This window comes from Crinia signifera, chromosome 1 (assembly GCF_055691185.1).
Source record: "Crinia signifera chromosome 1, ASM5569118v1, whole genome shotgun sequence".
NCBI classification, from domain to species: Eukaryota; Metazoa; Chordata; class Amphibia; order Anura; family Myobatrachidae; genus Crinia; species Crinia signifera.
Genome location: NC_139217.1, coordinates 53,684,317 through 53,707,568, shown reverse-complemented (window position 1 = coordinate 53,707,568; position 23,252 = coordinate 53,684,317).

Sequence of the window (23,252 nt, the reverse complement as noted above, 5' to 3'; positions counted from 1 at the left end):
GCATGCAATGGGATGTGTTAATGTACACTAGTGAGGGAATCGCTCGGCGGTGGGGGGGGGGGCGTTTACCTGCTTAATTAGACCAGCATTGCAAACAGGTCTGCCCAAATTGTTTATCTTAATAAAGAAAATGTAGGTGATATCAAAAGCGAACCCATACTTACCAACTTTGAAAACTAGTTTCAGGGAGATTATAGTTGGTAATAGAATTTTGCACAGCGCCCCATTGAGGAGGCGTCTCATGCTCCACCCGAAGGGCGTGTCTAGTTCCCTATATGGAGAGAGTGTGAAAAGAGATTGTGAATGTGGCACCTAGAAACATGGGTGTGCACTGCTACATCTAAGAGGAATCTATTGGCTTCACTTTGCAGTGCTTGTTGAGGGATATGTCACAGATCCCTCCCAGCATGCCCCATGGGTGCCACTGTCACTGTATGAATGCAAACCCGGTAGTCCATGCAAAGGACTGCTCTTATCGGAAAATCTGTCGTTTGCGTTAACAATCACATGTTAGTGCATATGCGATTATTAAGAATGCTGTACCCGGTGATGTGTGGTGGGATTCATCGACGGACTTTATTGCATCCCACCCCACCTCTTATAACTGCATACATGCGACCTCACAACAAAACACAAACCCCTGCTCTCCCCTCACCCCTCTTGCCTACCCTCTTTCACCCCCTTCCCCACCACCCACACCGCCTATCTCGCCCTCATTAGCCAGGCTTGGTAGTACCAAAGAAAGATAACATACAAGATAACCTGCTTATTGTTCCTCCTCTCTGGTAGAAGGTTGGGGAGGAGACTCTCAGAGGGACTTCCGGGAGAGGGTGACAGAGCTTGATGTGATCACGTCCCGTCCTCATTACAGTAAATGTTGCGATATGTGGCTCTTTGGGGAGGGGCTAAAATGACCCAATTTGCATCATTTTAGCCAGATTTTACTGAAGGGGCTGCGTCCATACAGCTCATAGGTAAAATCGGCTGCTGCTAATGAACATCTCGTTACCTTCTGATTTTAAGCCCATGACAGGTGCAAACATCTCTATCACCTCTAATGGATGCGTGTTATCTCCGCATGTTGACATATTTGAATATCTGTTTAAGAATCTGATATCACATTTATTGCAAATGAATCATTTGTATCAAACATGTCATCGTATTTAGCTTACTCTGCCCTTAGCTTGTAATTAAAAGTGACAGAATAAAAATTAGTGGAGGATTTAAGAGCGATGAGGTGAAAGGATAGGCGCAGGCTGGGAATATTGATTTATGTTCAGCTGTAGAACTTCCTGTAATGTGATTCTCCAGAAGAGGGGAAAAAGCGTTCTCTAGCCAAGACTCCGTGAAATCCTTTAACTAATAATTGTTAGTTTCAAGAGATTAAGGTGAATGTTACAGGGACTAGCAGGAGGGAAATTAATTATATCTGAAAATCGCACGGATTAACACAGTTTAAATAAGCATTTAACTAGGACACCGTCTTTTAACCAAATAGCTGGAATTACATGTATTCTGCAGATAACATTGCTCAAATAAGTCTTTAAATGGAGCAGTGACTTCAACACAGAGCATATGAGACATTGGATTACAAACGGTCATATCCTCAAATACAAAATGTTTTATATTTTGAAACAAAAAAAGTAATTCCATGATTTATAAGACATTTTAAATATAATAAAGCAGGGCTTAAAGAGGTTCTAGAGAGGTGGTGGAACTAATTTCTCCTGACACTGCCCAGGTCAGTGCCAGGGTTTTTGGCATCCCTGCAAAGTATAACATTTGTGCACTACCTCCCATACTTTTATAAAGGGACAGTGGTCTCAGAATAGTACCCTCAATTCAAATAATGTCACACAGTAGCACAATCATATTCACATTACACCACATGTAGTGACCCGATTCATATTACACCACATAGTAATGCCCCTTATTCACATAATGACATACATTAGTGCCCCCTATTTAAGTTACGCTACACATTAGTACTGCTTATACATGTATGCCGCACAGTATTGTCTCCATACATAATGCCCACAGTGGTATTGTTTATATGAATAATCCCATCAGCAATAGTACCAGTTACAAATATCTGTCTCTGTCCCTCCAGCAGCTTCCTTTCCTTCACTTTGGCAGTGGGGATGGCATGACATCACATATGACGTGGGAGAAAAGGAAGCCACTGGGACAGGATTTTCTGTTGGAATTATTGTTCATGGCTGTGGTGGAGGTGGAACTGAGTGATCCCTACCATTAGAGGTGGTGGAACTCAGTTCCACATGGTTCCCCTCCACTTTAACCCAAGTAATAAAGTATAATTTGTACTCTACAATATACTGCAATAACTAATTCTAAATCAGTCTACTGCATACCTCCCAACTATCCTGATTTTTTAAGGACAGTCCCATTTTTTGAAACTATCCCAATGTCAAACCTTCTGGACTGGTGGTAATAGCAATGGTAATTAGATGCCAATGAACAGGAAGGGAGGGTTGAATAATAACCACCCTAGTGTCAGGATTTTGCACATCGGAATGATGATGTCAGATTTTCTACCGCCGGCATCCTAAGGGCCCCCATACACTATGAGATTTATCTTACCTGTAAAATTGCATCTGATTCCCTTGAATTTCCCCGGCAGCTTCCCAGGAGGCATACATACAATTTGACACTAGATGTGCCATTTTTTAGTGTCAACAATCCAATTCCAATACCGTCTCGTTCTAAAGCCCCTTACACACTACTGTATATGGAACAATATCACTCATGTTGGCCCTTTTGCGCTATATTGTTTATAATCTTGTTTAGGGCCAGATGTACTAATCTTGAAAAGTGATAAAATGGAGAGTGATAAACCACCAGATAATCAGCTCCAAACTGTCATGGCACAGGCTGTGTTTGAAAAAGGGTACTTGGTTCCTAGCACGGCGCCACCGATTTTGATTGTAAGCATCGGGTCGAAAAAATCGCGTCGATCGCATCGCATGCCAACCAAATCGCATGCGATGCGATCGACACGATTTTTACATTGGAATCAATGTGAAATGGTCCCTGAGACCAGATTTTGCATTGATTTTAATGTAAAATGCCCCAAAACACCCCATTTTCATAGAAAACCCCCCTGATGTTTCAAATGCGCCCCATAGTTAACGCCACCCCGGTATTGACGCCAACCCAAAGCGTGGCGAGCGCAGCGAGCCCGCGAGGGGCAGTGGTACGCATCCTCCGACCTTTTCATACCCCTACTAGTTGAGAATAGAAAGTGTGGCGAGAGCAGCGAGCCCGAAGTGTGGCGAGCCCTGCGAGGGGACGCGGATACCTTCACAGGTATCCGCGTCCACTCGCCACGCTTCGGGCTCGGTGGCACGCTGCGCTCGCCACACTTTCTATTCTCAAGGGGTATAGTAGGGGTATGAAAAGGTCGGAGGACGCGTACCGCCGCCCCTCGCGGACTCGCTGCGCTCGCCACACTTCGGGTTGGCGTCAATACCGGGGTGGCGTTAAAATGGGGGGGGGCATGAACCATATCTGGTGGATCGCATCGCTGGCCATTATAATGGCCCACGACCGACGCGATCAACCCGATTTTCACTTTAAAATTAATTTAACATTGTTCCCTATGGGAAAATCGCGTTGATCGCGTCGGTCGCATCGCGGGCCCTTATTAGGGGCCGCGATGGACGCGATTTTCACTTTTACCGGCAATTGAGCTTGTTAAAGTCAGAAAATCGGGTCCATCGCATGCCTTAAGTACCTTAACTTAAGGCATGCGATCAACCCCAACGGGCGCCGTGCTAGGAAACAAGTACCGGAAAATGACCGGTAGGAGCTGATTGGTTGGTGGTTTATCACTCTCTATTTTATCACTTTTCACTGTGGACGCTCAATATTGTTACCAACCCACCAACCTCCCTTCATCATCTGTACTGCATGATGCTCAATGTTGACTATATCCCCAATGATCCATGGTTAGGAGCCGGGGCAGGTGACATCACTTAATGACATCATAAACAATATTGTTCAGTATGTATTGTATACACTATATCGGTCACCCAGAAGCTCCGTCGATATTGTTAACTATACCATTCAGAGCTTATCATCTAGTGTGTATGATGCTTTACATCCTCGGTGTCACGACTAGGAGTTTGTGGACTCAGTCGTGACCTTGGTGGTCTGGTGGCTGGTGCAAACTGTCACACCGGATGGTTATTGTGGATCAGTCACAGGCTGCGGTCCCGGGACAGGCTGCGCTTGGGGAGCTGGTAGCATGGTGGGTTGGATATAGGACCTGCACATAAACCCCCTGGATGTGAGACTTGGCTGAACTTCTTGATGAGGGTGCAGAGTCTAACTGCCCAGCGGTCTTCGTCAGGGACCTCCGCAAGGAGTTTTGGATTTCGCTGTGTCTGGACAGCAGGACACGGCCCCTCGCTAGAAGTGCTCACTGACGGTGAGAGGTTGCGCAGTTGAGGACTTGACGTAGGAGTTTCTGGTCGGAAGGCAAGTGGGACAAATGAAAGGCCAACTGGCTGCGACAGGCTGGAGTATAACTGGGACGACCGGGTAGGCCTCCGTAGAATGAACACATGAAATAACGGAACTGAACGTGTCGACTTGGTGTTGACACTCCGACTGTATATTGGAAACCAAAGGCTGACTTGGCTTTAACACAGGAACAGGTGACAGGAATAACTGAACTGAAATGACCAACTTGGTGTTGACACGGGAACAGGTGACGGAGATAACTGAAATGACGACTTGGTGTTGACGCAGGAACAGGTGACGGAGATAATAGAACTAAAATGGCCGACTTGGCATATAAAAGATAAGTGAAGAAAACAGCAACTAAGCATGGCCCACTTGGTATATAACAGGTAACTGAAGAATACAGAGGATAAACACAGGAACTAGAGGAGCAGGAATAGGACTATTTGTAGACCTGACCAGGAGCGCTGGACCAGCCGGACAAGCAGAGCCTCTGGGAGCTGAACGCTGAAGACTCACGCTGTGACTCCAGGAAGCAAGCTTGAACAGCGCAGAGCATCCAGCACATGCAGCAGGAAGACAAGTTGCTGAAGGCAGTTTCTGTGTCTGTGAGCAGGATATTTAACCCCCTGCCTTGCATTGATTGGAGGAAAGGACAGAGGGCAATCTGCAAACTGAGGCATGAATCCAGGAGACTTCAGTGTGAATTTAACAGGTGAGCAACAGGGAACAGGACAGCAAATGGTTACAGGTGATTTCAGATTCAGACTGGATTCTACTCAGCTGCACAATCAAAGAGCCAGCAATGCATAGACTGACTGTCAGCATGAATGCAGACAGAACTGATTCAGACTGAGACTGAGAAACAGCAGAATCACAAGTCATGTAAGCTTGAATAAGCAGATCCGTGACACTCGGTTCCCAAGCTTTTTTCTCTCCCATACCCCTTGATTAGGCTTTTCATTTATGAGTACGCCCCTTAATTTGAAACATCCACAGTACTTTTGAGTGGAGTGGAAGTGGGCAGTATGCGTGTCCTTATATTTAGGAGTAGTGTGTGGTCAGGGGTCAGGTCCTCCTGTGTGTGGCCGCCTGCTATAGATTGGAAATTTGCGAGCAGGGCCCTCCTACCCTTTTAACTGTCTGTAAATACCCAGTTTGTTGTATCACTGTTCCCAATAATACTCTACAATGGAATTTGCTGCTGCGCTATATAAAAATCTGTTAATAGATATAAATAGTACTGTCTATGGGGTTCCTTCATCTGTGTCAGTGCGAGGCAGAGCATTGCTGATGCTGAGGACAGCACAGGTGGGTCCCAGTGGATCGCTTGTCGGGCAAAAGCGAGAGGAGCAAGGAGAGGCTGATGAGGATTCAGACGGAACCGGAAGTGACGCAACATGGTTAGTCTCCACGGCAATGGGAGACTTCTTCTTCCGTCATTACCAATATTATTTTCAAGTACCCCAAAACGGTCTGCATAGTGCCCCCAGGGGTTTTAGTACCCAAGGTTGGTAACCACTGCTTTACATACTCATAGGTAACACCGTCACCAATAGCAACTAATTCAATATCAGACTTTAGCCGTCTGTTGTAGCCATGACAACTAACATGTATTTGCTTGGTACAACTTAAAAAAAATGTGTTCTGCTTCAGTATTGCATTCAATAAACCCCTGCAAAACAAACTAGTCGGTTAATTGGCTTCTGGCAAGAAAATATTCTTTATTTCTTGTTTTACTGGTTAATTCTTTTTGCTACTGGACTTCAAATTTTCTTTCTTCTCAGCTATTTTTCATCTGTGGAAAGAAAAAAAAATGAACATCTTGAAAAGATATCTTAATTTACACCCTGGGAAAGAGGAGTATCAGAAGGAAATAAAGTAATGAGAAGTGAAATGAGAATATTACAAGGAAGGGAAAGGAACACATTCTTATTATGATAATCAGAAGAGATACAGGCATACATTACTGTCAGTGTTACAGTATATCTAAGAGAGATATCCAGTTACTGTAGTGAGAGTCGAACATGGGGGTTATATTCCAAAGCACAGTGATGCAGGGAAATTATTCAGGTGTATAAATAAAGGTGATGGGGTTATTGGAATGAATGGTTAAAATCTACGACTATCTTGTTATTCAGTTATACAATATTAAATTAGGACACTAGAAAAGCATGTTGTGTAATTATTGTCAAAATATCTCATTTTTTTTTTATATAGGTGGAGCAGCTCTCAATGGAGTTGCTCCTGGCGATAGGGCTAACTAGGCAATTGTCTAGGGCATTTGGAATGCCTAGGGGAACTAGCAGCGTCTGCTGATTAAAATGATATGCAGCATGCCTATATTCTGTGTGTGAGTGAGGCTGTGAAATAGTGTATTCATGGAAATCATATGAAATAGTGTATTCATGGAAATCACTGTAACATTGCATTCCGTATGCAGGTACAGCCACAGTCGCACACAGAATATAGGCATGCTGCATATCATTTTAATCATCGGAAGCTCCTTGTGTGTGCTGGTCATAACAATGCAAATAAGATGAATTTTCAGCAAAAAAAAGGCACCCAACGTTAGCAGAACTGGCCAGGAGCTGCATGGCCTATTGAGACAAGATGTATGAGGAAACATCTGTATCCAAGGAGAGGTCACAGTGTTAGCGGCTGTGCGAGTGCTGTCTGCGGGTGGGTTGGTTGTGCGACAGTGTTCGGTATATGTGTAATGGGCATTATGTGTATCATGTATAAATGCATTAATAATGTGCGACATGTGTAACAGGCATTATGTGTGTCATGTGTACAAGGGCATTAATAATGTGCAACATATGTGTAATGGGCATTATGTGTGTCATGTGTATAAGGGCATTAATAATGTGCAACATATGTGTAAGGGGCATTATATGTGTCATTATGTGTATGAAGGGCATTAATAAAGGTTGGCATAATGTGTAAGGGGCATTATGGTTATAAGGACATTAATAATGTGTGTCATGTGTAATGGGCATTACTGTGTGGTATTATCAGGGGTGCCAAGAGAAAGGGGTAGGGGGTACAAATTACCCAGGCCAAAGTCTGATGGAAGGTCCCAGTAGGGCCCCCGGGCCCCCTCCCCTTAATTGACAGCAGCAGCTGCCGCTCTTCTCCTCTGCCCAGCACACACGGCTTTGTGCTGGGTTGCAGTGTGGCCATGGAGGTGCTTAAAATACAATATTTTCTCAGTGTTTTTTTCTAAGGGTATAATGTGAATAATGTGAGGAGTAATGTACGTAAGGTAAAGTGGTACTACTGTGTGATGTAACGTGAATAAGGGACACCATCGCATGATATAATGTGAATAAAGTTGCATTACTGTGTGGCATAATTTGAATTGGGGGTACTATTGTGTGGCCATGCCCCTTCCCAGCAAGAACACACCCCTGTTTGGGCTGCGCACCGAATGTGTGCACTGTTTCTCTTTAAAATATTGCGGGTAGGGGCAAAATGATGACTGCTATGATGAGGGTTGATGGTGCTGGGAAAGGGGAGCAGGGTCAGAGGCGGAACTAGTGGCGGTGCTAGGGGGGCACCAGCCAAAATCTTGCCTAGGGCGTCATTTAGGCTAGGGCCGGCTCTGTACAGCGGCCCCTTACTATTATAACATGAGGCACAAATACCCCTCACTGAAAATGGAATGTCACCCCAAACAGGCTCCAATATGTTGGACCCGAATGTTTAGTAGGCGAATATAAGAATTGCTATAGAAATTTATCATCTGGATCCAGGGCCCGCTTTAGTATATGGAACACTGACACCCCATGCAGCCACTATAGCTATTTTATGCATCGGCCTAAATAGACAAAAAAACTGAAAACACACTGACCCCCACAGGAAAGAAAAAAAATAGTCCCCACAATATAAAAAAAATAAAACACACATTAGTTGTCCCTGTCCCACACATGAAGACCTCACTAAGCACCTGAACACTATATACATATATATATGTATATATATATATATATTTGTGGGATCATAAATGCGTATACAGATACACAGCTCAAGGGTTACCTACAGTATACAGTATATAATAAAACTTTGATGTCTTTGCAGTGGCGGTCTGCCTGTCAGCCAGACTCCTGATGCACAGCTGGACAAGCAGCAGACAGCGGTCAGTAGGCAACGCCGGCTGCAGCTAATGGAACAGTTATAGGTTACGCCAATTCCATTGACATATATAAGCACAAGATTGCGGGAAAAGTTTTGTGCAAATGCTGAAACTTGGACCATTACTAGAGAATGTCAGACAGAGCAGAACAAATCAAGCGCAATGTGACAGCAATACAAAGTAATCATCCTTCCACATCCAGAGCCAGGAATTATTTATAACAGTAACATTTGGATGAAAGTGACTCAGTAGAGGACATGTTCATCTCGCCCTCTCTAAACCAACAGGGGAGTGTATTTAATTGGAAGAGATTTGTTGAATAGTGTGTCACAGGCAGTGACACGAGGTGGGGGGTAATCATAGTGTACTCCTCATGACATTGGTTTATAGATTACAGTGTGTGGGAGAGACGGAGACACAGGGAGAAACCTTCAGTCGTATATCAATTATACATAAAGGAAAAACTTACCCATGGTTGAAGATTAGGAATTCTAGGAACTTTTGTACTTTATTCTGAAGTTACATTAGGTGTGAGTATAGTGTCGGGTTTTACATGAACACAAGTATGAAATCAGAAATTACTGTTAATATTTGTAAAAAGAAAAACTTTATATAACATTATATAACCTGCAGAAAGATAGATAGTTGGGTGTGAAATTAAAAAGTGAAATACCTGGCCTGACATGAGCATTTTAATTCTAGGTTTGCTCATAGTTACCTACCCTCCTGCATTCTGCAGGAGACTCCCGGAAATAGCAGCAATCTCCCTCTCTCCCTCATTAGTCTAGCAATCTCCCTCATGTCACCTAGCCCACATTACACTGTTACATCATAGTTACCTCCCCTCCTGCATTCTGCAGGAGACTCCCTGAAATAGCAGCAATCTCCCTCTCTCCCTCATTAGTCTAGCAATCTCCCTCATGTCACCTTGCCCACATTACACTGTTACATTTTTTGGGAAAAAAGGAATGAGAGATAGATACATTTACAGTGAATTATCAGCACCATTTCCCAGCACTTTACCAAGTATAGTAGCTCTTACTAACTGCTTTGGGGCTCATCTACATTTAGATATAAGACATGCAGCAAAAATCCCCAAAACAGTTTTATTTACATCATTTTTGTTTTCGTGCATCCCGAACTCCTTTTCCCAGCACCGCCAGGTCTCACTTACGCAGCCTGCGGCCTTATTTGTGCTGGAGAGTCTCCTGGGCCCCAGTGCTGGCTCCAGCGGTGGCAGGACTCCTCTGCCCAGTGGGTCTCATGTTCCACTATGCAGCGACATAAGTTCACACCAGGTGCCCGGAGGTGAAATAACAATGGAGCCCCTCCTTCCTTTCTTCAACACCAACACACCAGCAGCCAAGCCAAATAAAGGGTCACATGCCTTGTAGATAGGATAACTATTCATAATAATATTGTAAACTAGTAAAGGGACTGGCATGTTCCAGGTCACGCACGCACGCACGCACACACACACACACACACACAGCCACGCAGCAACAAACTCATAGCAACATACACAGCCTCATACCTCCCAACTTCTGTGTTGGGGAAATAGGGACACTCGAGCGCCCGAAAAGGGGGCGGGCGTATGCAAATGAGGGCTCGGCTTATGCTAATTAGCCGCAACCTCATTTTCATACGAGAATAGACGCTGTGCGCATGCGCACAGCGTCTATTCTATTAGATTGGGGGGTCTCCCAACTGCCACCCCCCGCAGCGGGACAATGCCTGCCGCGGGTGGGACAGCGGGGCAGGACCCGAAAATCGGGACTGTCCCGCTGTAATCGTGACAGTTGGGAGGTATGCAGCCTTATATATACACACACAGGCACTTACGTACATGCATACACACTGCCACATATATGCAGACAAACACACGCACACACGCACAAAGGCCCTTATTTAGATCTGATCACAGTACAAATTTGTTCGGAAAATGGGCAAAACCATGTGCACTGCAGGTGGGGCAGATGTAACATGTATAGAGACAGTTGCACACACACATCGATTTTCTTTTGATTCGATGTTAGATTTGATTTTCCATTAGATCTTTCCATTCGATTTGGCATTAGATCCAGGGGCGTAGCTAATGTAAGGCAGCCTCCGCTGCCGCTTGGGGGAGCAGGGGCTGTGTGGGCTCCGGCAGCCAGTGATTGGAGACAACCCCTCACACAAACAATACTTCAGTGTGCTGAGCCGTGGGGCCGTGTGAGATGATCTGTCCCCTGGCCAGTATACTTTATAGCTATTAGCGTCGCGGTGCTGCCCGATGCTTTCTCTGGCATTTTGCCCAGACTAGCAGCGCAGCAGCATCACTCCCTACGTCCGGCTTCCCAGATATGCGCTCCCTGGCTCCGCTCCTCCTCCTTCCTTTACTTACCCGGGTGACCGGACTCTGCGGGTCACTTCTGCCGGCGGTTGTTTAAAGCTGGGCACTGGGCAGGAAACAGTTGCGTTGGACGCAGACCTCGGCTGTCCCCGGCGCCCTTACCTATGCCTGACCCGGCCAGCTCCTTCCTAAGGCAAGCAGAGAGCGCAGCGTGCGGATAGCAGTACAGCTTATAAGAACCTCCACTCCCACAATATGCAGTAAGTTTAGTTGGAAAATAGTACATGCCATTGTGATAAATTATTTAAGGTGGATGGGGGAAGGGGAATTTGTGTGTAAGGCAGAATGGGGAGGTGGAGGGAGTGATACTAACTAATTACACTGTTGTATGTACGCACACACGCACATGCATTACCTGCCAGTCCAACAGGTATAAGGTATATGTTCTGTATCTCTGCTGGGGGGGGGGGGGGGGGGGGGGGCAGGCATGGACACATAGTATAGTCTGAGGAGCATTACAGTGTGTGCGTATAGTGTACAACATCATGGTGTTAGACATATAGTGTAATGAGCATTACATTTTGCTCATGTTTTGCATGTAGTGTAAGTAACATTACGGTGTGGTGTATAGTGTGAGGGGCATTATGGTCTGACATAGTGTGAGGGGCATTATGGTCTGACATAGTGTGAGGGGCATTATGTTGTTTGGCATAATGTGTAAGGGGCACTATAGGGGGGGGGGGGGGGCGCCCAAAACTATTTTGGCTTGGGGGAGAAAAATTTATAGTTACGCCACTGATTAGATCTGTACTTTAGCATTAGATATTGAATTTGATATACATTCATTGTACATTGTACACATTCGATTTACTAGATCGAATTCGATATTTCCGTGGCTGCACAGTAGATTTTTCTGTTCGATTTTGTGAAAACGAGAGCGCGCATCGAATCTAATCTAGATTCAAAGTGACACAAAAACCATTCGATTTCGTTTAGGATGCTTCTATAAGCAAAATCGAATCGAAAATCGGGGAAAAAAAATCGATACATGTGTACAGGGCTTTAGATTTGTTTCTGTGCAGGGTAAATACTGGCTGCATTATTTTTACACTGCAATTTAGATTTCAGTTTCAACACACCCCACCCAAATCTAACTCTCTCTGCACATGTTACATTTGCCCCACCTGCAGTGCACATGGTTTTGCCCATTTTCCAAACAAATTTGTACTGCGATCAGATCTGAATAAGAGCCAAAGCCACATATCAGTGGTGCACACAGGGGGGGTTTCTGGTTGCCCAGAAACCCCCTTGACAGGCCAAGTTTTTTTTTTTCCATTGTCTGCCAATATCCTGCCAAGCTCACCCGCCCCCCGTCTGCTCCTCGCTGCCCACCTGTGCCACCCAGCAGTGCAGGCCTGAAGAGGCGCTTTCCCTGCTCTGCTAGCTTGCTGCTGCCGGCTGCACGGCCTGTCACACAGGCAAAGGCAATATGAGTGTAAACGCCCCCCATACACGGTCCGTTTTGCCGGTCCGTTTTGTACTTTTAAAGTACCCCTCGTATCGGATTGCATCCCTTGTGCATGCTTTGTGCATGCACTGCGATCCGATACAATGTGTACCTAGTACAAAAAGTATGTGCAGCACATACTTTTTGTACCGTACTATGTGATGCGCAGGAGCGCGCATCGCATAGTACAAAACGGAGCCGGCTAAAACGGAGCGTCTATGGGCTCCTTAAAGCAGCCTCAGTGGTGTCCCAGATTGGGGCAGGACAGTTTACCAGTGGCCCGGCCCTCCTGCAACCTTCAGTGCCTACGCCCCACCCCACAATGGGCTGAGAGTGAGAGAGCCGGCAGTCCTCTGCTTCCCATCTACACTGCTCAGTGTGTCCCAGATTGGGGGAGCAAGCTCTGCCCCCTCTCTCCCCTCAGGCAGCCCTTTCCCATGCACGTTGGGTACCAAGCCACCCCCTTCTTCTACTCAGGCAACCAACTACCAGCTTTCTCTGTACCCTGCTAGGTAGGTGGATCAAGCCTTGCCCCCTTCTCCCCTAAGGCAGCTCAGTCCCAGCTTTCCCTGTACCCTGCCCTGTCTGTCCCAGCAAAAGTTGGGGTAGCAAGCCCATGAAACGCCAGGAGTCCACCTCGAAACGCCCCCTGCCTGTCACTCAGGCTACGGGAGCCTCGGCAAGGAAGAAATTTGCCAAAGGCACTCGCAGACAAGCGATGCATATGCAAAGTAGAGAGAGGAAGTTGAATTATAATTTATGCATAATTAGGAGAAACCACATTATTGATTATCATTATCTTATTAAGGTACCAATAATCTATATATACTGTAATCACCCACCCTTTCTATTATTTATATATTTACCGATCAACCCAATATGCACTGTCCTGATTAAGGGCCAAATGTATTAAAACTTAAAGTGGAGAGTGAAATAGGACCAGCCAATCATCTCCTAACTGTCATTTCTCAAACACTGCCTGCACCATGGCAGTTAGGGGCCGACTGGCTTCATCTCCACTTTTTTCTCTACACTTGTTAAGGCTCATCTGGAACGGTTATCTCAGTGAATGCAGCTTATAGTATTGTTTGACCTGCATCAGAAGGTCGCACAGCTACAGTTCTCTATCTCCGAAATACAGTCTTTTCTGTGCCCCTTATTAAAAAATCCCCATCATCAGGTCATACACCTTGAGTACTGTATCTACAAAATACCATCTGCACGGACCCCTAATTAACTGTTGCCCATCACAACTCATCTACAACTCCACCTGTCTCAGCGGTTCCCCTCTGATGCTCCCGTTGAATTGTTCTTCCTCTTACTAAAGATGTATAACTCCCCAAACGTCTGCTTTAACTCACCTTAAACCCCTCACACCTCTTTTTTTAAATCATATTTTTATTAAGCACTTTTGGGTACATAAATGAAATGTTTCGTTACAATAGATGAACGTCACCTCGAAAGAGATGTATAACATGGTGTAATGCCTGGTACACACCAGGATGACTAGGGCCCGATCCCCTCAATCTAGATCCAATTCCGACCAATTGGATGTAGATTGTGTGGTGATTGGGCCCTTTTCTGTCCTGGTGTGGACCGATACCGATCCGATGCGCGGTCCCGCAGGTCGGTCGGTCGTTATTCAGATCCTACCTGCTGCAGGTAGGATCTGAAGAATGACCATACTGCCGGGTGCGGGTCGCCATCAGATCGGACGGAAAGGTTCAACCTGTGTTGAAAAATAGAGCGCTAGTACCAGAGTGGCCCTCTTAAAAAGCGGCTGCTAGGATAAGGGGTGGTCAACCCTTAGAAAATGCGAAGAAACAACAGGAATTTTAGCAGCGCTTGACAATGAGTGACACTAAATGGTAAAAAATGTAACAATTTATTAAACAATTAAAATACAGTCTAAATAAAGATAAAAACATATCCACATAATAATGGGGGCAATAGGGGGGCAAGTGTTGGTAGGACTGAAATGGTGAGGAGGACCAAATGGTAATATGACCTGCTCTGATCCGTGAAGTGAGTCCCGATGGAGTACAGTCCAAGATTGTCTGGAAAATCGCTGGAGGGATCGGTCCTTAAAGATGTTGAAGTAGGACCAATCTTAAACCTCGACCAGTAGTGCGAAAGGTGGTTCCAGTGGGGATGTATATTTTCCAGATCGGGTGGTTGGATGAAATAAAACGGCAATCAGAAGAATAGGCAGGAGATGGTCCAAAAGTGCACTCAGAGTCCAAACCAAGGTGAGGGGGGAGTTGTTAGCACCAACGCGTTTCGCTGGGACTGAATTCCAGCTTTATCAAGGTGACTGTCCTTTGTCTGGGCACCCATATATATACCCAGACTCCCTTGCATCAATTTGCATAATTGGGCAATGGATATGTGTTACATGACATAAAAACAATAAATTATGGTGGAGACAGACATATAATTCATTCTGACTAATCTATTGATCTAAATTGGAAACATTTATACATACACTTAAACATAAAAAAGACGAAAAATTTAATATATATGGATTACTTCCGGGTCAGGCTATGATAGCTTAGTGTTTAAACCAGGCTTTTAGAATCATATTATCATCATCCATAGGGCCCTGGGTAACCGAGACATCAACAGTATATTTTGATCGTAGTAGTACATATTTATTGAAAAAGGCAGAAAGATAAATATGAAGAATTTTATTAAAACGTAAGACCGGATGTGTAAAGCCGATATTCGGCCAATGGGAATGAGCGTGTGGTGCTTCCTGCTTATTGGAACGCACTTACGTATATGTGGTTCCACCGGTTATGATGTCAGAGAAGTGTCACATCTATTTTCCCCTCTTGCCGGAAGTGACGTATTGTGGTCACCGGCGATCTATCTATACATCCCGGAGGGCAGGATGTGATGTGTGGTGTTACATCCATCTACATCCCCCTACCGGAAGTGACGTATCGGCAGATTCTTAGTCGCGCACAGCCCAGAAATCAAGAAGTAGTACATAGTGTTGCGTGCGTCTATGTTCCCCTACCGGAACTGACGTATCGGCATGTTTATTGACTGTGCGTCATCTATAACAGCTTGTGGAGGTGTAGTGGAATAAAATATAATTTGTCAAACCGGATGTGACGTTACGTGATTGATACTTATGGCACATTTGTTATTCAATTTATCACCGCATATCGCGGGTTGGTGTGGCCGGAAGTGATGTGTTTCCACCTGGTTTCACTAAGGGGGAACTATTTCGATGGGCACTAACTTCCTTTTGGAAAGTTAATCATTTAATAATTATATATACCTCATTCGAACACAAATATATATATAAAACACAGCAACAGAAATAAAAAATAGTAAATGATGATGGTCAAAATATTTATATAATGGAAACTAAAAGATATGAATAAATAATTAAATATACTAAACAAAAAATAATAATAATAAATAATAAAAAATACTAATTTTAGAAGAATTTAATAATTAATAATAACTGAACAATTAATATATTGAGTAGATATAGGACATTCGACTGGCTAATTGAATACACATAATACCATTCATCACCATATAGGTAGTGGTGGCATTAATGATCAGGATAGACGATACCCTAATAACAATTCATTATTAGTGATGGTTAATAATATCAGTTACAACTCTCAGATAGGTATTCTCAGAAAACCATCCTACGCAAATACAGACGATAATCTAAAGACACAAGTATATCGAACACTTCATCACTTCACGGATCAGAGCAGGTCATATTACCATTTGGTCCTCCTCACCATTTCAGTCCTACCAACACTTGCCCCCCTATTGCCCCCATTATTATGTGGATATGTTTTTATCTTTATTTAGACTGTATTTTAATTGTTTAATAAATTGTTAAATTTTTTACCATTCAGTGTCACTCACTGTCAAGCGCTGCTAAAATTCGTGTTGTTTCTTCGCCATCAGATCGGACCCACTCACGGTGCACATCGTGAGCTGGTCGTGCCCCCCTGCATCATCGTGAGCGGGTCTGAAGAAACACTGACGACCCGCTCACAATGTGCATCGTGAGTGGGTCGTCGTGGTGTGTACCCTACATTACAGAGTTATTGATTTTACAATAAATGGCTAAACACATACATCATACAAGGGGTGAAATTGTTATAATTTTTGTTCAAATGAACCGTAGAGATGGCTATAATATAGTAATCAACATTCAGCAATGGAGTGAAGTTCTAGAAGTTTGCCAGAAATAATAACTAACGTTTCAGGTCGGTTATGAAAACAAATGCTATAATGAAAAGCAATAGAATAAATAAATAAATCTAATAATAAAATTCAAAGGGTACAGTATGCACCCCCCCCTCATTCCCCCCAGCACGCCTCCGATAATTTAGAAAGTGGTGAAATATAGAAATTATAATACAGTTATAGGTGGTCTTCGTATATTGTGCGCAACAGGTACCAGGATGTGTCTTTTAGGCTTTTATGTATTTGTTGTCTCACCTCCAAAGATAAAGTGGCTATATAACTTTCCCACATTGAGAATTTTTTTTAACTGGGGCTGAGTCCCGTGTATAAACGGGTTTAGCAGTGGCGGCTTGTACCTTATTGGGGGAGGGGGGCTGCCTCTGGCCACAGCGGCGGTGTCTCAATTCAGGCACCCCCCTCCCCCTGTCACCATTACTTCCTCTCCCGTCCCCGGCGCCTGTGCTGTGATGACAGGCGCCGGGACTGGCGCATACGCAGTACAAACATGTGTACTGCGCATGCGGCCAGCTTCTATGGGCTGCTTGGGCAATCTTGGTCACGGCGCCTGTACTATACAAATGACAGGCACTGTGACCAGCGCATGAGCAGTACCGATATAGGTACTGCGCATGCGCAATTGCCGTTTTTGCACGGCAGCCGGCACAAAGGCGTCCCGGAGGGAGGGAACATCTCCCAATGGGACTTCCTTTGTGACTGGCAGGTCGGACTTCGAATTCGAAGTCACTGCCAGTCACAGTGAAGCCAATGCAGTCTCACAGACTGCATCTGGCTTCACTACAGTGGCAGATTTTACCTGGGGTGTCTGCAGCCCTGCAGCCCATAGGTAAAAACCGCCACTGGTGTTCAGACCATGGCAGTGCAGGATATAGGGCCTACTTAGATTTTGCAAAGGCCTTTGATACTGTGCCACACATTAGGTTGGTCTGTAAAATAATGGAGTTGGGACTAGGAAACATCATTTTAACATGAGTCAAAAGAGAATAGGGAACATGGAGTTGTGGTAAATGGAATATTTTCAAATTGGTCAAAAGTTGTAAATGGTGTACCTCAAGGTTCTGTACTGGGGCCACTGCTTTTTCATATATTTATTAATAACCTTGGTGATGGTTTAGTGAGCAAAGTTTCTATTTTTGCAGATGACACTAAACTGTGTAATGTAATATAATCAGAGCAGAATGTCGTTTCTCTACAGCGGGACTTGAATAAACTGGAGGATTGGGTGGCCAAATGGAAGATGAGGTTTAACATAGAGGAATGTAAGGTTATGCATTTACGGACCAAAAACAAGCATGCTACAGTCTAAAGGTTGAGCCAACATGTGCCGACAGGAGGTATTCCATGCCCTACCATCCACTAGAGCATGGAGCGAGTGTGGCAAGTCACCGAGCCCGAAGGATGGCAACATTCGGGACAAAAAAATGACATGCAAAACCCATGTCGATCTTTTGACTGTCCACCTAATGCTTGTGTTGGCCTTTTTGACCATGTTGACCTTAGCCATGTCGACCCCTTTCATGTGTCGACAATAAGTGTTTGACCCAATGTATGTCGACCTTAATTTGGTCGACCCAATGACCCATACCCATGATAGCAGACTCAGTTGATATGTTTAAGAAAGGGTTAGCCAAAATGTTAGCAGAAAAGAGTGTCCTGGGTTACAGGACTGAGTTATGTTAAAAATGTATAGTAGTGGATCCAAAGAGAATTAGGACGGCCATCTTGGTTCATGAGGGATTTCTGGATTGAAACAGATTGGCGGTTGCTATATCTGGATCATTTACAAATTTAAGATAGGGACTGCAGGAGATTCAATATAGCAGTGGTTCACAAACTGTGTGCGTAGGCACCCCGAGGTGCCACAGGGCACTAGCAGGGCTGCCTTGGGTTGGTGGACCAAGATCAATTCATATTATTTATGGGCAATGTAACAGGGAAAATCAGTGCTGGGGGCTGCCAATCATAATATATGTGGACAAACAGAAGCAAATCCTGTCCCTCGCCAGATAACTGTGACATATAAACACAATGTACTTAATGTTATATATTTTTTGACATTTCTCAATTAGGCCAGTATTCAATGCCTCTGATTCTCCATATTTTCTGGGGAATCAGGCAATTCCCCGGGTTTACAGGGAATTTTCTCACAGGAAAAACAATTCACCCTATTCAATGGACACACTTCTCTGCAAATGAAGAGCGAATGTCTGGCGACTCTCTGTTTGTGATTCTCCACGATTCTCCAGTGGTTTTCAATGGGGGTTTTAGTGGAATTCGCCGGGAGTGTATTCAATGCTGAAATGGAGAACTGCTTTCTCCAGTGATTTTTGCCATGATTCTCAAATTTGCATTCGGCATCTTTTTTGGGGGAACTGGAATGTCATCTTTCAAAATAAAGGCTTTTTTAATTTTTTTGGGGTGTAAAAAAATCAGTCATTTAATTATTTGAAGAGTCTTGCTATTTTTTTTACTGGACAAGGATCACATAAATATATTTTTAATTTAATTTTTTTTTTTTTACCGTACCATACGGCGGGGGGGGGGGGGGGGGGGGGGGGGGGGCTGCGTCAGGGAGGCTGCAATTCCTCAGACACACTGCAAAGACAGGCCATGACTTGATGGTATCGGGTATTTACTATCTAATTTATAAGATTCCTCATTGATTTGTGTGGGGCTGGGAGCACTGCAGAGCCTGATGCAGCTGGGAAGCTCTGCTACAGCACAGCTGTCATGTACTGCATACAATAATGTGACATTGCTGTGACTAGAAGAATCAGACCAGTGAGGTCCTGGGGATCAGGGCACCTGCATACATTGGGGGGTGGGGGGAAGATGCTGAAACAATGAACACATGTTGGACTTACGGGGTCTACTCCTCCTGCCCGAGTCTAGCCTCCTGCTGATTCTGCTCGGTGGTGCACCGCTCCGGGATCTCCCGAGCCACGGCTGCTGTCCCTGTTGCTGAGTAGATGCCCGAGTCAGGAGTCCCGGCAGGGGGATGTGACGACTGGTGTCCTGGCGGGAGAGCGCTCTGATGTCGCAGGGAGCGCTGCCAGGCTCAGGACGGGGACGGCTCCAGCAGCAGCAGACCTTTGGCTCCAGCAGCCACAGCGCGGTGACAGCAGATGTCAGCGCTGGGACTGCTGGAGCCGGAGGTCTGCTGCTGCTGGACCCGTCCCCGTCCTCAGGCTGTGCGGGGCTCCTGGATGCATCAGCGCGCTCCCCCGCCATGTCTCCGCTCAATCCCCTGGCCGCAGCAGCAGGGGAGAAAGCCAGGGAGAGAGCCGAGTGCCATTCGCCGCAGGGGGTAATTATCGCTGTCAGGGGCGAAGAGTCCCTGACGCGTTGAATACAGTGGATGGGCGAATGCCGGCGAATCTCCCAGCAGGGAGAATCATGGCGAAAGAGCAGCGAATCCTACACAGGATTCGCTGCCGCCCGCGACCCCCGGCCATTGAATACTGGCCTTAGAAACATTTGGCCTAGGGGTGCCTTGAAAACATTTTGATGCTCTAGGGTGCCATGATTCAACAACGGTTATGAACCACTGCAATACAGGTTGCCCTTTATGGACTGGTGTCTTTTTTCAACCTCATCAGTTATGTAACTATGGGGCAGAGGTATTAAGCCTTAACAAGAGATAAATGCAAGGGTGATAAAGAGCGATAAACGTCCAGCCAATCACCTGCTAACTGCCATGTTACAGGCTGTGTTTGAAAAAGTCAGTAAGGAGCTGATTGGCTGGACGTTTATCTCTCCTTATCACCCTTGCATTTATCTCTTGTTAAGGCTTAATACATCTGTCCCTATGTACTATGTGACATCCATACCCCTGACTTGGGAGCTGCTCTTATCTGTGCAGTCAGCGCCTGCACTGTAGGACAGCAGAGAAGCACACCATCAGGAGTTCGGTATTCAGGGACAAAGAGGGAGATGGGGTAGGTTGGGGCTTAATTTGGTTGCCCCGGGGCACAGACAAACCTTAATTCAACTCTGGTTGTACAGTAATACCAACCACATTGGAATCAGGGCCTTTGCTGAGGATCTTGCCACTAAGGGGCCCCTAAGTGAAGGGGCCACTAACAACTTTCTTATCAAAATGGCCTATACTGTGTATGCAATCTACTGTACTGAAGCAAACAAGTCACCGTCTACATTTATTTTGGTACTTGTTTCCTAGCATGGCCACAACGATCATGATCGTGGGCATCGTAAGGGAAAATCGGGGGCATCGCGGCCATCGCATGCACTAAAAAATCGGGTGCGATGGTCGCGACGCGATGCCCGCGATTTCCCCATAGGGAACAATGTTAAAAGCCTCAATTTAGCCGCGATGCCCCCGATTTCCCATAGAAAACAATGGTAAATAGGCCAGAAACCCCCCCAAAACACCCCTGAACAGTGAAATGTCCCCCCAAAAGTATTTTACGCCACCCCACGATCAACGCGAACCCGAAGCGTGGCGAGCGCAGCGAGCCCGCGAGGGGCGGCGGTACGCGTCCTCTGACCTTTTCATACCCCCACTATCCACGTCGGCGTGGAGTTGAGAATAGAATAGTGTGGCGAGCGCAGCGAGCCACCGCGCCCGAAGCGTGGCGAGCGCAGCGCGCCCCGCGAGGGGACGCGGATACCTGTGAAGCCCGCGAAGGGACGCGTTTAACTGTGAAGGTATCCGCGTCCGCTCGCCACGCTTTGGGCTCGGTGGCTCGCTGCGCTCGCCACACTATTCTATTCTCAACTCCACGCCGACGTGGATAGTGGGGGTATGAAAAGGTCGGAGGACGCGTACCGCCGCCGCTCGCCACGCTTCGGGTTCGCGTTGATCGTGGGGTGGCATAAACTACTTTTGGGGGGACATTTCACTGTTCAGGGGTGTTTTTGGGCCTTTCTGGCCCATTTACCATTGGTCCCTATGATGATTTGGTGAAATTGAGGCATTTAACATTGTTCCCTATGGGAAATCGGGGGCATCGCGGGTACATTGAGCCATTTAACATTGTTTCCTATGGGGAAATCGTGGGCATCGCGTCTGCACCATTTAAGCCTTTATTTAGCCGCATACGACGCGACCGACACGATTTTGACTGTTTTCAATGCATTTCAATGGGAAAATAGGGGGCATCGCGTCGGTCGCGTCATATACCACTAAAAATGACACCCGATGCCCGCGATTGTGGCCGTGCTAGGAAACAAGTACCTTTATTTTATTTCCTTAGTCCTACCAGTCAAAGGATTTATTTAAAAGATGATTTACTATCATATGACATCCCTGCCATGGCAGGTTTTTGAATCCCACTTAAATAGCGACAATCACCATTTGCATCCATACTAGGAGTATATACTAAGGGTCAATTTTGGTTTGATTTTGTGTTTTTAAACGTTTTTTTGTAGATTTTTAACCAATTTTGCGAACTAAAATTTACTGAACGCAAAACTGACAAGTGGCTAAGCGAGTGGTTAGTCAGACAGCTTTAGCCACGCCCACAACGATATACAAACATGATCTCAGAGGTTAGTTATGTCATGTGTATGAATTCTACAAAGAATGGCTTTCCCTGTCGCACACCGCGCTCACAACCTAGTGGGGGTATCTAAAAATAGTCCTTAGCGGATAGTATGATCCTGTTCACAGGAAATAGAGGATTTATTTTCTTCTTTCTTTATTAAAAGAAAGAAGAAGAAAATAAATCCTCTGTGTCCCGGTGTGCGACAGGGGAAACCATTCTTTGTATTAATCGTTTGTATTGAAGGTTGGGTGACCTCCATTTCCCTGTACCCACTGCGGCTCTCTGTGCGCCAATAGGATACTGTAACCTTTTTTTCTTTTCTTTTTTTTTTTCATGTGTATGAATTCACCTATCAGAAATCTGGATTTCTGTTATCCAGGAGACTACAACCCAATGATACAAGTGTAATATTTCCCATAACCCCAGAATTATGCAAAATAGAGAAGCACCACCCTGCTATATTGGACATTGCTCACATTAGATATGTCCTTATGCGTTGTGATATATATATATATATATATATATATATATATATATATATATATATATATATATATATATACTGTAGTCTTTCATAGAGATGTCCATAAATGTCTTTACTTGATCTTTAATGTGCTGTTTCCTAAGAATACAATTTAGATATTAATTCAAGTAAAAGAGCAGCAAATGTACTGTGCTATATTTTTTTTCTTTTTTTTAGTTTTTCATAATACAAAGTTGTCTTTCAACATTAAACTCCTATAGACTTTAATATCTACTTTAAAATGTTACTGACAACAAGATTGGAAGTGGGCTGCCCGCATTTAGCATAATATGAGCGTGTTCTGTAGTCTCAGTTCTTATACCAATATATCATGTATTTGATCAAGTTACTGTAATGTTGCCTATACATCTTCTTGACACCTTCTGTTATTACTGTCAAACATTAATTTTGTCTCTGCTCAGTGTGGGCTGTCATTTTATTATATGCGTATTAGCTGTTCCTCTTGTCCCCGCCTGGAGGATGACTTTCAAATAAGTTCAATGTAATTAATA